A 16918-nucleotide genomic window follows, 5' to 3' on the forward strand; every position below is an offset into this window, starting at 1 on the left:
GTTTGATTTGATTGTTTTTGATGCGTGGTTCCAATAATACACACACACACACACATGCAAACACAACTCTTTGCTCCGTAAGGGTATTTCTGCTCGATTTTGAACAAATTGTGCTCCCACTCAAAAACGATGAAAACATACTCACTCCTATTCGAGTGACATCAAAAAAAAAAAAAAAAAAAAAAAAAAACAATGATCGTGCTCAAAATTTCTTCTGCTCCCAGGAGCGCACTCGCTCGAATTCCAGTGAGTTTCACTCTTTGGACGAAATCAACCGAGTTTTTCGGAGGTCTTGTTAACAATAATATTAGGATGTGTGAAATTTGGGGACAATTGGATTACAGTCACATTTTAAATGAGGTAGAATTATTCCAAAATTTGATCCTTTGTGGTGGAGGTATCAGAATTAGTAGACCAATATATGGGATCTGCACATCGGATGTGCGAAATTTAGAGACAATTGGACGACAATTTATACGAGTTTTAATAATTCAAAAATGTTGAACCTTCGTGGGAGAGGTACTTGATGTAGTGGACCAATATTGCCCATTTTCGCACTTGATCTGACAAAAATATTGTATTTTGCAAAAAATCGAATGATCCGCTCACTTTATATGAAGTAAATTATTTTCTTTGAACATTATGACCTTTTGTGGGGGAGGTACGGAAGTAGTATCGGACCACTCCTTCTTGCTCATCTCCGAAATTGAACTAAGTTTGACAGTAATATTACCATGTACCAAGTTTGGACCAAAACGGACTACATCGGGAGCCAGACAGACAGAAGGACGAACGGGAGCACCTAGATCGAGATCAATCTTAAAACGTATTTGGTCCAAAGTGACCTAGGGTCTAAAACCATCATTTCAATGAGGCACGTTTCTGCGTATTAAAGTATATATATCCTCTGTAGCCATATGGCTGACAGTATAAAAATGGTCCTAAAAAAACAGCAAAGAAAGTCTTAAAGTCGGGCGGGCCTACTTTATGATACCCTACACCACTTTGCTAATAGAGCTCCGCATAACCAATTTTTTATGGGAGAATTCAATCATACACGCTGTGATTATAATTGTAATTTAAAGTTCAAAGGACTAAATATGCCGAAGCATTTGTATCCTTTAAATTCGGACTTGTATTGCCCATTTGGTGCACAATTAATATGAAATCGGATAAAGATATATATGGGAGCTATAGCCAAATCTGAACCGATCTCGATAAAATTTGGCAAATATATTTCTGAGCTGTATTTGATATATTTCCCGGAATATCGTTATTGCGGAGTGCATATTACATCTGTGGGTAACAAATATTACAAATCGGATGAACAGTATATATGGGAGCTACAACTATATCTGAACCGATCTTTACCAAATTTGACATACTAGCTTCTAGTCTCAATTCGGTCGTAAGTGCTAAATTCCATGCCAATTGGAGAAATATTAGACGTTTTGTGCATAAAAAAGGTAAATCGGACGAAGTTATGTATGGGAGCTATATCCAAATCTGAACCGATCTCGATAAAACTCAGCAAATGTATTTCTGAGCTGTATTTGATATATTTCCCCAAATATTCTTGTTACAGAGTGCATATTACGGCTGCGGAGGACTAAAATAACAAATCGGATAAACAATATACATTGGAGCTGTAGCTATATCTGAACCGATTTCGATCCAATTTGGCATACTTATATTCAGGCCTAATTTGGTTGAATGTGCAAAATTCCATACCGTTCGGACTGATATTACACGTTTGGTGCACAATAAAAGGCAAATCGGACGAAGATATATATGGGAGCTATATCTAAATTTTTTCCAATTATCTCCAATTTCAATAGGGTTCGTCCTTGGGTCGAACAAATGATTTCATCTGGATCGGGTAATAAATGAGAACTCTACTTTGTTTACAAAAATACATGGACAGACGGACGGACGGACATGCATAAATCGACTCAGAATGTGATTCTATGCAGATCATCAAAAGGAACTATGGGTATATCTAGTTTCCTTTTGCCTGTTACAAACAAATGCACAAAGACATAATACCCTGACCATCTTGTGGTGTAGGGTATAAACAGCTAAGCCGGCGGCGGCTTACCATTTGGAAGGAACAATAAAAATTTAAAAAAAAATACGTCGAACAGTTTAAATGGAAACGTTTTCATTTTGCCACAGGCTGTAGTATTGATTCCGAACTTCAAATGCGAAATTTAATTATATCTCTAACATCATTAAAATACCGAATATAGTGCGTTATCATTACATGGGTGCTATACGGAGATGTGGACGTGTATACACAATTTTTTTCGTAGGATGTATTACCTATTACCTACTTTCAATACGAAATTTGAAGCAATTCCGGGCTATAATGTATCTCGAATCTTTAAAATACCGAATATTTCGAGGTACGTGGATGTGGGGGCTATACGAAGACGGAGACCGATATGGCCCATTTACGAACTTTATCTCCTTGCTGGCAAAATACAAAATTTTAGCCTTCTCTCTCAATTCGTTCGAAAAGTTTCTTATGCAGGTCCACGTCTATATCCCCAATATAACGATACCTCCCGATATTCTGTAATTTTATGATTTTAGCGATATTATTCAATCGAATTGTTGCAAAATTCGTATTTGAAGTTCGTAATGGGACCTAAGACAGAAAATTGTCCATGTAGGTTCACGTCTTTGTGTAGCCCCCATATAACGGTTTTCATTTTTTTTTCAGGTTCTTGCTAAATGGCGGAATAAAGGCGCTTGTTTCATTTCACCTAACACTTGTTTGAAAGATTCCAAGGAAAATGTTAACAATTTCAGTCAACAATAACAAAACTTTAAAATGCCTTTTTCTCGCATCATATGTTCTATACACACTCCGAAAATATACCTCTAGAATTCTTGCTATTGGGGCTAAGAAACATTTGGTTCTACTTGGTCCGTACAAACTTAACCGTTATTTTAAATATTTTTGACTAATTTCACCTTCTACCATCCTTCTCTTTAAATTTCTTCCTTTAATTGTTTCCCTTTTAAACACCTTTAATACTTTCCGATATCATTTAGCAAAATGTTTATATTTCTTTGCCTGGGCGGAGGATTGATGGCCATTTTGTAACTGACACCACAATCAGATTACGGCAAAGAAGGATGTGGTAGGTGGGCAAAAACAAACAACCAAACAAAACTAAACTTTGGCAAACCGAGCAAAACTTACCTGGCAGCGTTATTAATAATCCAAATAGACCAAAGGCCAGCCAGCAGGTGACGGCAGCTGTTGTCGTTACTTTGGGGCTTTGTAGGAGATTCATTATTGCCACAACCGGATGCATAATGTATGACATAAATGGCGAAATTCAGATTCAGATTGAGACGGAGGTTGAGTGAGTTGGTGTGTGTGTGTGAGCTAAAGAGAGAGAGAGCGAGCGTCTCACACACAGAGAAAATCTCGAATGTTTCGTTTAATATTTTATTAGAGTTGTAGTTGCTGTTGCCTGTGGTTTGTTGTGGTGTTGGGCTGTGTGTTGCTGTTTGGTTAGTTTATGAACTTTAGGCTGGAGCGGAAACGGAAACACTCAACGCAACGGCGACAACGACGATAGGGACGTGTGCGGCTGACTGGTGAAATGTTATAAATATTTAAATATTATTGGCATAAATGCTGGCACATGAACAGTTTCCCAGAGCTTGTTTCTTGTTGCTGTTGTTGTCCTGCCATGGCTGTTGTTATTGTTGTTAATGTGAAAATATTTATCGTTGTTGTAGTGTTTTTTGTTTGTTGTCTATTTGTTTGTTCGTTAATGTGAATTAATGCTATTATTTATGCCCTTAAAGCCATGTCATACCAAAGGCTGGTCATTAGCCTGTACTGCTGCTGGCCAATCTGCAGCGGGGATGAGAGTTGTGTGGTGTTTCAATTAATTTGTTGAGCCACTGTTTGCATTGCATTTGTCACCCGAGTTGAGGTTTAATTTAATCAATAGTAGAATTAACATAATTCCAAGCACAGCATATTTTTAATTGAATTGCAATGCGGAATTTTACCCGGGCCTGGTATTCAGGTTTTTTTTTTAATTTAATCCTTTATGAGAACTTTCCAACTGCTGCTGCTGCTACTATAGGTTTTTGTTGTTGTTGCTATTGGGCCAAAAAGTTTTGAACGACATAACTTTCAGAGGAAAGTGTCAGAGAGAGAGAAGCAGACACAGACACATAGACAGCCAGTAAAGAGCGAGAGGAACCGAGGGTCATTGACCACTTAGAACCATTGAAGCGCGTAAATTGCAATAATGTTTTCCGGTAGTTGTTTCCTCATTCGCCGTTTGTTTCTTTTTTCTTTTGCTGTCACTTTTCTAATGTAAAATTGCAGTTAGTTGGGTGTGTGTGTGTGTGTGTTTTTTTGGAGTACTTCTTCTCCCGTCTTCGACTTGTTTTGCTGCAACAAAATGTCTTTCACTTGCTTAGTTTTGTCTAGTTTTAAGCTCTTTTGCCGCTTGAGCTCAAGAACAAAATGTTTTGCAGACTTTGTTGCAGTCCGGGTGTCTTATTATAGACTGTTTTTTTTTTTGTTATTTTTTTTTTAACTTTTCTTCACCAAGACATTATCTATCTCTCTGGTGGCCCACCAACAACAACTTTTTCCTTTGTCTACGCCTTTTTAATGCTGCTGTCGTCTTTGACCAGCCGTTGGCTACAACCTTCTTCTGCTGCTGCTTCAGAAAAAAGTTGAAGTTCTGCTACACATTTAGTCTGAAAGAACACGAAGAAGATGGAGAGAAAAAACACAGATAGTTGACATAAGAAAAGCAAATGAAAACATTATCATCAGAGTGTTTATATCAGATGTTGAAATTGTTTTGAACAGAAATTGTTGTTGACTGTCTGGTAAACTTAAAAAAGAAGAAAAAAATATCTAAGAATAGTAAAATAAGTAACAAGTAAAAACCAGTAAAGAAAGTCTTAAAGTCGGGCGGGCCGACTTTATGATACCCTACACCATTTTGCTAATTTAGTAAAGCTCCGCATAAAAATTAATAGTTTTTATGGGAGAATTCAATCATACACGCCATGATTATAATTATAATTTAAAGTTCAAAAGACTAAATGTGCCGAAGCATTTGTATCTTCTAAATTAGGGCTTGTATTGCCCATTTGGTGCACAATTATTTTGAAATCGGATAAAGATATATATGGGAGCTCTAGCCAAATCGGAAACGATCTCGACGAAATTTTGCAAATATATTTCTGAGCTGTATTTGATATATTTCCCTGAATATCGTTGTTACGGAGTGCATATTACGGCTGCGGAGGACAATATTTGAATCGATTTCAATCAATTTTGGCATACTTATTTTCAGGCCTAATTTGCTTGTATGTGCAAAATTCCATCCCATTTGGACAAATATTAGACGTTTGGTGCACAATAAAATTTAAATCGGACGAAGTTATATATGGGAGCTATATCCAAATCTGAACCGATCTCGATAAAATTTAGCAAAGGTATTTCTGAGCTGTATTTGATATATTTTCCTGCGGAGGACAAAAAGAAAACAAATCGGATGGGAGCTGTAGCTATATTTCAACCGATTTCGATCAAATTTGGCACAATTATTTTCAGGCCTAATTTGGTTGTATGTGCAAAATTCCATACTATTCGGGCTGATATTACACGAATTCTTTGAACCCTTCATTGCCAGAAGGAACAAATATAGGAAACAGCTGAGCCACTGCAGGTAGGACCATACATTCTGAGCCTAGATAGAGAAGTTTTTCTGCATATAAAGCCAGATTCCCTAGATTTTTTTTTTTAAATTTTAAAATGGAAATTCAAAATGAGTCTTAATACATCCTGGAAAAATATGACAATGTTTGCCAAGATGTAAGGCAAGGAATATCAGGGATTAGTGGCTCTTCCCGTAGTATTCCCTGCGTTACCACCTGGTAAATATTACCATCTCTCTCCAATGATAAATAAATGGGAATCAAGCCACTATAAAATTATTTTTTTCCATATCTGGATTTTTGGCGAAGGAAATTTAACGGCGAGCAACAAATGGATTTTTAAATATTTTTCTATGACTTGTTAAGGTGTAACGTTTGACTAAAAGAAATCAAGTGCCGACACAATTGTAAAACGATTGAGCTGCAATTGAGAATTTTATAAAGCTTTTCTTAAACCCCTATCCAAAGAAATTTTTGAGGAGAAGGAAGTTGATTTTTAATATCTTCAAGGCTATAATTTAGTATTTTTTAATAATATTTTTCAAGGCCCATGAAGGACATACTTGCATATTTTTAGAAACATATTTTTTTCCAGTGTTACAACTTAAGGTTTTTTATTGAAGGATCTCCAAGGTTTTAATCGTTGATATTTTGAAGACATTGTGTGAGGACCCCGAGGACTATAATTGGAAATTTTTAAAAATTATTTTTTTCAAGCGCTTCCTTGTTTAAAATTGTGCATTTTTTTAATTATTTCTTTAAATACATCGAACCGTATAATCGTTGATTTTTTTTAAGATTATTTTTTTAAGGATTTCCGTTGATTTTTAATTCTTTAAATAAAGGACCAACAAAGGTAAAATCCTTGACTAAAAAAACCAAGTGCAGAGACAATTATAACACAATTGAGCTAAAAACAAGTAAAATAGTATCTGTCGGTTTTGCCGACAGGGGTATACATCAGCCTTGAGTTATTATTATTTATACTTTTGACCCTTCCGAAGCAGTTGGTCAATATTGACCAATTCGTATCTGACCTAAGACTGATATAGATATTACAGCGTGTACATTTGGACCACATTTCCCATTTGCAAATATTTGGAAAATATGGAAATATGTGTGAGGTAGCTAATAATGTCTATTTTCGAATGTGGCCTTTGACCTTAGGATTCGCAAATTCTCTATAAAGTTGAATGATCCTGTATTGTTATAGCTTTCTGTACAAGTTTTGAACTTTAGGAAAGATTGGAGCGATATTGCCTATCTCCGAATGCAAGCTAAATTTGATATTATATTACGATGTATCAAGCTTTGACCCAATAGAATACACCCTTCGAGCGTTATCGTGAGCACCAGTCAGACAGACAGACCGACGGACGTCGTTCGATCGAATCCAAATGTCCTGAAACAGACCTAGGGTGTAAAACCGTTATTTCGATGACGCACGTTTTAGTCGTATCACATGAGGGTATAATTATGGGATTAAGCCTAACTATTTTGCTAACACAAAATTGGAACATTTTTCCATATTTAGATTTTTAGCGAAGGCGATTTTACGGTATTCGTGGATTTTTAATTGTGTTTTTGTATTTTTAAATAAAAGACCGCCTTTCTCCTCCAAAAAAAGCTTTTTCCAAGGCTCATAGAAATCTATAACTGTTGATTTTTTGAGGTTATTTCTGCAAGGACCTCCAAGGTTTTGCCGTGTGTATTTTAAGAAATTTTACAAAGGCCCCCATGACCATAATGAATTTGCATTTATTTCAAGTGCATGGCTAAAATATTTTTTGAAGATTATTTTTTCAAGGATTTCTGATGATTTTAATTTTTCATTTTTTTCCAAGTTCTTCCAAAGAGATATTCAAGGATATTAAGAAAATTAATTAGGTAAAACATGTTCATTTTTAGAAATAGGTTTTTTAAGGGCCACCAAAGCTATAACAGTAGATTTGTAAAAGTTTATTTATTCAAGTTTCTCCAAGGTCTTAGCCGTTTTTTGTATTTTGAAGACATTTTTTTAAAGTCCCCCAAGACTTTAAGCGAATCTCATCTAAATAAAAGGTTTAGAACCAAGGTATCTTTGCACTAAATCCGTTTCAGGACATTTAGACTCGATCTAGGGATGTCCGTCCGTACGTTTGTCTGACTGGTGCAGACGATAACTCTCGAAGGAGTATCCGATTTGATTCAAACTTGGTCTATCGTAATTTTTCCAAAATCCTAATGTTTGCATAATTTTTAGGTCAGATGTAAAAATAGGCCCTCTCTTCCTGGTTCCTGTCCCCCAAAGGATCAACATTTAAATTATCTCAACTCTAATAAAATTGTCCGATTGTCTTCAAATTTTGCACATCTGAATAATTATTCCAACTCTAGACCTGATATGAAGATGGTGTAGTTCGGATCCCTCTTTATGGTACCTCCCCCACAAAGGGTTAGTATTTTGAAGATATTTAACCCTACAAAAAAGATAAAATGAACATCCCATTTTTCAAATTTGGCACATCTCTTTATATCGATCATGAAGATGATTTAGATCGAACTGGTTCTTCTGGTACCTCCCTCACAAAGGGTCAAGATTTTGAATACCCATTTTACCCCATAAACTGCAAAAATAAACTTCCGATTCTATTCAAACTGGACGTATCCTAATATTTCTACAAAATCCGTCGGATACGAAGATGGTTCAGGCCAAGGCCACCAAGGCAATATTTGTGGATTAAATAATACTTTTTCGCGAATTTTTCGAGGTAATTTTAAAAGGTATTTTTTAAAACTCTCGAGAACTATAATCGTAGATTTTTTGTGCCTCCAATGCACCAAATGTTTAATTTTAGTCCAAATAAAATGGAATGGCACATGAAGCCAAAAATAGCTAGCATGTCGAATTTGTTGAAAACGGTTCAACGGTGTGAGACCATTTCCAACTGGATATGCCACATTAGAAATTTCGACTACAAAAGTTCCGCAGTCCGGCTGATATTTTTCCCAATTTGGTTACACCTACCCAAACCCGTATAAATTTTTTACACGATATTGGGGTTCCCCAATTACGAAGTTTGTTTTTTTTAAGTGGTCTAGATATTTCCGCGGTTTGACATGGACCTACGTATCAGCACATAACCAATTTTAATATTTAAGAGGTGTGATCCATAAAATGTTAGCAACTATATTCTCTATTAGGTATTATCTTCACCATTCGATATTATGTACTTTTGATGTTTTGGAAATAATGTTTTGAATGTGAATACACAGTGGTTCGGCAGACCCAGTTTTGTACTCGCTTGCTTATTATACAGCAATTTTTCACTAAAATATTAATATTTTTGGTTTAAAAACAAACGCATACTATCCACATTTTGCTGTAGGGTGCTCCAAAAGTTCAACTTTACTTGCAAACCCCCTTTTTCTGCATTTGTTTTCTCCGTCTGCTTGGAATGTCTTATTTTCTACTACAGTTCATACTACGTCTACTACGAAACTACTCGTAGGTCATTGTTACCCAGATTTCTGAAAATACTCATCGTCTTGTCTTTCTTCTAACTTTTCTTCAAAAAACAATGTTTTCGGTTTTTTTGCTTTCATATTTGTTACATTTATGCTTTGCTAGAAGAAACTTCTCTTCACAGCCATTCCCCACATCTTGAGTGTTTCTTTATCCACTTGTCCAACTGCAGCTGCTGTTGTTGTTTTTGTCTTTTGCCAACAACAAGACAAAAAAGAAACTCATTTTGCCACTTGAAATGCCTCAATATTTTTCTTAAAGATTAAAGTGCAAGACAATTTCTTTGGCTCACAATTATTTTGTTTGGAAAATATTGGCTTTTTCTTTGGCCCTGTCTTTCTTCACCGAATGAGATCCTGAAACTATTCTACTTCAAAGAAGTAGATCAATATATAGTTTTCATTTTGAAAGATATTGAATCTTCCACTCCAATAAGTTCTGTCAAGATTTTACTGCAATTGGTTGTTAGATTAAAACTAAAGAGGGAGAAAAACAAATCAAAAATATAGAAAAAAATGTTTGTGATTTGTTAGTCCTTTGTGGTTGTTTGGAAAAGCAATTGGTTATGAAAAGTGATTATTAAAAGAACACAAAACATAATTTGAGAAGGAAAAATGAGTTGTAAGCACTGAACTGGCAAATTTTTATACAGACGAATTTGTGTAAACAGCTGTAGCATTGAAGAAAATATTCTGTCACGTTTTCTTTAATGCCTCTAATTAAGATTTAGTGATGAAAGCCAACTCATACCCCCCTTAGCTTGCCTAGGGAGGATCAGATCAGAACATCTGCAAATACACGTCTATATAAACTACTATCACCTCACCTATACGGACTCCCCTTAGATAGTCTATATATACGCCATTTATTACAAGGCGTCTCGCCTCAGCCAGTCTATTAAGAATTTCTCATCTAGTCTTTAGAGACCTCCCACCAGGTTGCCTTTTTCAACTCGTCGATAGAGTGACTTCAATTTCGGCTCGCCTATAAAGAGACTCCGCTCTCAGTTCGTCTATACAAGAAACTCTGCTTCCATGTCGTCTATAGGAGATACTTCACTTACGGCTCGTCTATAGAAGAAATTCTGCTTCCAGGTCGTCTAAAGAAGAGACTCCGCTTCCAGGTCGTCTATATAAGAGACTCCGCTTCTAGGTAGTCTATAGAAGAGACACTGCTTGCAGGTCGTCTATGGACGAAACTCTGTTTCCATGTCCTCTATAGAAGAGACCCCACTTCCAGCTAGTTTGTACAAGAGACTTTGCTTCCAGGAGAAGAGACTCAACTTCAAGGTCGTCTACGAAGAGACTCCGTTCTGGGCTCGTCTATAGAAGAGACTCAGCTTCAAGGTCGTCTACAGAAGAGACTCCGTTCTGGGCTCGTCTATAGAAGAGACTCAGCTTCAAGGTCGTCTACAGAAGATACTCCGTTCTGGGCTCGTCTATAGAAAAGACCTCGCTTCCAAGTCGTCTATAGAGGATACACCCCATCTATAGAAACGACCCCACTTATAGGTAGTCTATAGAAAATACTTCGCATCTAGGTCGTCTATAGAAGATACTTCGCTTCAAGGTCGTCTATAGAATAGACTCCGCTTCTAGGCCTTCTATAGAATAGACTTTGCTTTCAAGTCGTCTAAAGAAGAGACTCTGCTTCCACGTCGTCTAAAGAAGAGACTCTGCTTCCACGTCGTCTAAAGAAGAGACTCAGCTTCCAAGTCGTGTATAGAGGAGACTATGCTTCCAGCTCGTGTATAGAGGAGACTCCTCTTCTAGGTCGTCATTGAGAGAGACTCCTCTTTCAGGTCGTCTATAGAAGAGACTCTGCGTGCTGGTCAACTATAGAAGAGACTCCGCTTCAGCTCGTCTATAGGAGAGAGACTCCGCTTCAGCTCGTCTATAGGAGAGAGACTCCGCTTCAGCTCGTCTATAGGAGAGAGACTCCGCTTCAGCTCGTCTATAGGAGAGAGACTCCGCTTCAGCTCGTATATATAGGAGAGAGACTCCGCTTCAGCTCGTCTATAGGAGAGAGACTCCGCTTCAGCTCGTCTATAGGAGAGAGACTCCGCTTCAGCTCGTCTATAGGAGAGAGACTCCGCTTCAGCTCGTATATATAGGAGAGAGACTCCGCTTCAGCTCGTCTATAGGAGAGAGACTCCGCTTCAGCTCGTCTATAGGAGGGAGACTCCGCTTCAGCTCGTCTATAGGAGAGAGACTCCGCTTCAGCTCGTCTAAAGGAGAGAGACTCCGCTTCAGCTCGTCTAAAGGAGAGAGACTCCGCTTCAGCTCGTCTATAGGAGAGAGACTCCGCTTCAGCTCTTCTATAGGATAGAGAGACCCCGCTTCAGCTCGTCTATAGGAGAGAGACTCCGCTTCAGCTCGTCTATAGGAGAGAGACTCCGCTTCAGCTCGTCTATAGGAGAGAGACTTTCTTCAGCTCAACTATAGAGACTCCACCTTCTTCAGATCGTCTTTGGAGACTTCGCTTTCTTCAGCTCACCTATCGAGACATCGCCTTCTCAAGTTCGTCCATAGAGACTCTGCTTTCTTCAGCTCGTCTATAGAGACTCCGCCTCCTTCAGCTCGTCCAGAGAGACTCTGCCTATTTCAGCTCCTCATGAAATACTCTGCCTTCTTCCGGTCGTCTATAGATACACCGCCCACTTCAGTTTATCCACAGAGGCTCCGCCTTCTTCAGCTCATATATAAAGATTTCCTCTTTTTTAGCTCGTCTATAGAGACTCCGTCCTCTTCAGCTCGTCTATAGAGATTCCGCCTTCTTCCGCTCATCTAAGAGCCTTCGCCTTCTTCAATTCTATACATAATCTGCCTTCTTCCGGTCGTCTAAAGAGACCCCACCTTCTTCCGCTCATCTATAGAGGCTTCGCCTTCTTCAACTCGTCTATTGATACCTCGACTTCTTTAGTTTATCCCCCTTCTTTAGATTATCTATAGAGGCCCCATCTTCTTCAATACGTCTATCGAGATATCGCCATCTTCCGCCCTTCAATTGAGACCTCGTCATCTTCAGTTCATTAGCAGGAACCTTGCCATCTTCGACTCGTCTATAGAAACCTTGCCATTTTCGGCTAGTCTATAAAGACAGCCTTTCGTCTTCCTAGATCCTGTAGATTTTATTGATTGTCTTTCCTCTTCTATACGGACTGTGTGCAGGTCTCTAAAGATTTCTTCCAAGTGATCCATATAGAATTCTTCCAGTTCATCTAGAGCCGGTCTTCAGTCCACACAGTTTGGGATCAAATAGCCTGCAAAACTGCCTTATTTCCTCTTTTAAGACTGCGTTTAGCATGCCTATTAAAGCATCCTCCAGCTCTTCACAAATACGTTTTGCAGGCCGTCTAAAGGAACTCTTTCCAGGTTATCTCAAATGTTATCTTTATAGACAACCTCCTAGTCGACTTTCCAGTGTCTCCCCCAGGTCATCGTCTAAATGGGTACTCTTTAGGTTGTATATATATAGTCTACCTTCTTTTCTCTAAGCACTCCATTATAACTCCATGTTAAAAAAGGATTCCCTTCAATGTTTTAAATACAATTTATGAATTAAATATTTTAAAAAAATCTAATTTAATTATTATAATTGAATTTTTGAAAATAATTCCTGATGGTAATGATAAGAAAATACCAGCTTTAGCCCTTAGTTTTCATATAATTTAGCTAAACAAACATTTAAATCCCTTCGCATTTTTATTAATATTATCAACGAAAAATATTAATAATTCAAGATAAAAATGTAAATTCTAATAAAAAAATTACAGAAATTATAAAAAGCTGTTTCCATTAACACAAAAAAAATAAATAAATAAAAAAAAAAATATTTACTCATGGTCATTAATTATTATTACATTTTATACAACTGCATGGCTTTTTTTGCCGGACAGAACCGTATTTCAACTTAATTAAATGCAGACATATTTTACCACAACATTAGCCTAAGCCACACAAAAAAATTTAGTTCTGAACACCTGTATTTCCCCTCCACAACATCCACCCGAATGTGAGTGCATTAGGAAGCAAAGCAGTCAAGGAAAAAATATTGTTAATAATGTCATAAATTATTATTGCATTTCAAACATTCACAAACAAATATGAAAATCCATAAAATCGGTGGCGAAAGTAAAAAAAGAAAAACTCGTGCAAATAATTGTGACATAATTTGCCACTAATAACTGAATAATAAATTAAATGCAAATTGAAAAACGCTTATGAAACCACAAAAGGAAAATCCAATCTGATATAACAAACTTTGAAAAAACGAGGATAGTTGATGTGGGCAAAAACTAGTGAGGATGTTTTAGGGGGGGCTATCATGAATATGGATGAGACAAATTAAAATTTAATTATAATTGCCAACATTAACAGGTCAATTTAATTAATGCATAATATTAACAACAAATATAAATAAAATTAAAAAAGAAAAAAAAAAAAAACAAAAAAAAAAAAAAAAAAAATATGAGAGAGATGGGAGAAAAATTCCACATTTGAGGTTCTTTGAGTCCTTGAAAAAATATTCTTTAAAAAATCTACGTTTAAGGCTCTTTGAGTCCTTGAAAAAAATTTATTTAAAAAATCCACGTTTGAGGCTCTTCGAGTCCTTGAAGAAATATTCTTTAAAAAATCAACGTTTAAGGATCTTTAAGTCCTTGAAAAAATATTATTTAAAAAATCCAAGTTTAAGGCTCTTTGAAAAATCCAAGTTTAAGGCTCTTCAAAAAATCCACGTTTAAGGCTCTTTGAGTTGTTGAAAAAATATTCTTTAAAAAATCTACGTTTAAGTCTCTTTGAGTTGTTGAAAAAATATTCTTTAAAAAATCTACGTTTAAGTCTCTTTGAGTTGTTGAAAAAATATTCTTTAAAAAATCCACGTTTGTGTAGGTCCTTGAAAAAATATTCTTTAAAAAATCCACGTTTGTGTAGGTCCTTGAAAAAATATTCTTTAAAAAATCCACGTTTGTGTAGGTCCTTGAAAAAATATTCTTTAAAAAATCCACGTTTGTGTAGGTCCTTGAAAAAATATTCTTTAAAAAATCCACGTTTGTGTAGGTCCTTGAAAAAATATTGTTTAAAAAAATCCACGTTTGTGTAGGTCCTTGAAAAAATATTCTTTAAAAAATCCACGTTTGTGTAGGTCCTTGAAAAAATATTCTTTAAAAAATTCACGTTTGTGTAGGTCCTTGAAAAAATATTCTTTAAAAAATCCACGTTTGTGTAGGTCCTTGAAAAAATATTCTTTAAAAAATCCACGTTTGTGTAGGTCCTTGAAAAACTATTCTTTAAAAAATCCACGTTTGTGTAGGTCCTTGAAAAACTATTCTTTAAAAAATCCACGTTTGTGTAGGTCCTTGAAAAAATATTCTTTAAAAAATCCACGTTTGTGTAGGTCCTTGAAAAAATATTCTTTAAAAAATCCACGTTTGTGTAGGTCCTTGAAAAACTATTCTTTAAAAAATCCACGTTTGTGTAGGTCCTTGAAAAACTATTCTTTAAAAAATCCACGTTTGTGTAGGTCCTTGAAAAAATATTCTTTAAAAAATCCACGTTTGTGTAGGTCCTTGAAAAAATATTCTTTAAAAAATCCACGTTTGTGTAGGTCCTTGAAAAATATTCTTTAAAAAATCCACGTTTGTGTAGGTCCTTGAAAAAATATTGTTTAAAAAATCCACGTTTGTGTAGGTCCTTGAAAAAAACTATTAGTTCCTTGAAAAAAAAAAAATCCACGTTTGTGTAGGTCCTTGAAAAAATATTGTTTAAAAATCCACGTTTGTGTAGGTCCTTGAAAAAATATTGTTTAAAAAATCCACGTTTGTGTAGGTCCTTGAAAAAATATTGTTTAAAAAATCCACGTTTGTGTAGGTCCTTGAAAAAATATTGTTTAAAAAATCCACGTTTGTGTAGGTCCTTGAAAAAATATTGTTTAAAAAATCCACGTTTGTGTAGGTCCTTGAAAAAATATTGTTTAAAAAATCCACGTTTGTGTAGGTCCTTGAAAAAATATTGTTTAAAAAATCCACGTTTGTGTAGGTCCTTGAAAAAATATTGTTTAAAAAATCCACGTTTGTGTAGGTCCTTGAAAAAATATTGTTTAAAAAATCCACGTTTGTGTAGGTCCTTGAAAAAATATTGTTTAAAAAATCCACGTTTGTGTAGGTCCTTGAAAAAATATTGTTTAAAAAATCCACGTTTGTGTAGGTCCTTGAAAAAATATTGTTTAAAAAATCCACGTTTGTGTAGGTCCTTGAAAAAATATTGTTTAAAAAATCCACGTTTGTGTAGGTCCTTGAAAAAATATTGTTTAAAAAATCCACGTTTGTGTAGGTCCTTGAAAAAATATTGTTTAAAAAATCCACGTTTGTGTAGGTCCTTGAAAAAATATTGTTTAAAAAATCCACGTTTGTGTAGGTCCTTGAAAAAATATTGTTTAAAAAATCCACGTTTGTGTAGGTCCTTGAAAAAATATTGTTTAAAAAATCCACGTTTGTGTAGGTCCTTGAAAAATATTGTTTAAAAAATCCACGTTTGTGTAGGTCCTTGAAAAAATATTGTTTAAAAAATCCACGTTTGTGTAGGTCCTTGAAAAAATATTGTTTAAAAAATCCACGTTTGTGTAGGTCCTTGAAAAAATATTGTTTAAAAAATCCACGTTTGTGTAGGTCATTGAAAAAATATTGTTTAAAAAATCCACGTTTGTGAATCATTTAGTCCTTAAAAAAATATTCTTTAAAAAATCCACGTTTGTGTAGTTCCTTGAAAAAATATTCTTTAAAAAATCCACGTTTGTGTAGTTCCTTGAAAAAATATTCTTTAAAAAATCCGCGATTTTGTAGGTCCTTGAAAAAATAATCTTTAAAAAATCCACGTTTGTGTAGGTCCTTGAAAAAATAATCTTTAAAAAATCCGCGATTTTGTAGGTCCTTGAAAAAATAATCTTTAAAAAATCCACGTTTGTGTAGGTCCTTGAAAAAATAATCTTTAAAAAATCCACGTTTGTGTAGGTCCTTGAAAAAGTAATCTTTAAAAAATCCACGTTTGTGTAGGTCCTTGAAAAATTATTCTTTACAAAATCCACGTTGGTGTAGGTCCTTGAAAAAATATTCGTTAAAAAATCCACGTTTGTGTAGGTCCTTGAAAAAATAATCTTTAAAAAATCCATGTTTGTGTAGGTCCTTGAAAAAATATTCGTTAAAAAATCCACGTTTGTGTAGGTCCTTGAAAAAATATTCTTTAAAAAATCCATGTTTGTGTAGGTCCTTGAAAAAATATTCGTTAAAAAATCCACGTTTGTGTAGGTCCTTGATAAAATATTCTTTAAAAATCCACGTTAGTGTAGGTCCTTGAAAAAATATTCCTTAAAAAAATCCACGTTTGTGTAGGTCCTTGAAAAAATATTCTTTAAAAATCCACGTTTGTGTGGGTCCTTGAAAAAATATTCTTTCAAAAATCCACGTTTGTGTAGGTCCTTGAAAAAAGTATTTTTTAAAAAATCCACGTTTGTGTAGGTCCTTGAAAAAATATTCTTTAAAAAAATCCACGTTTGTGTAGGTCCTTGAAAAAATATTCTTTAAAAAATCCACGTTTGTGTAGGTCCTTGAAAAAAATTGTTTAAAAAATCCACGTTTAAGGCTCTTGAGTTCTTCATAATTAGATAGTCCTTGAATATTTTTGTTCTAAAAAATCCGAGAGT

Source organism: Musca domestica, unplaced genomic scaffold (genome assembly GCF_030504385.1).
Source record: "Musca domestica strain aabys unplaced genomic scaffold, Musca_domestica.polishedcontigs.V.1.1 95, whole genome shotgun sequence".
NCBI lineage: Eukaryota > Metazoa > Arthropoda > Insecta > Diptera > Muscidae > Musca > Musca domestica.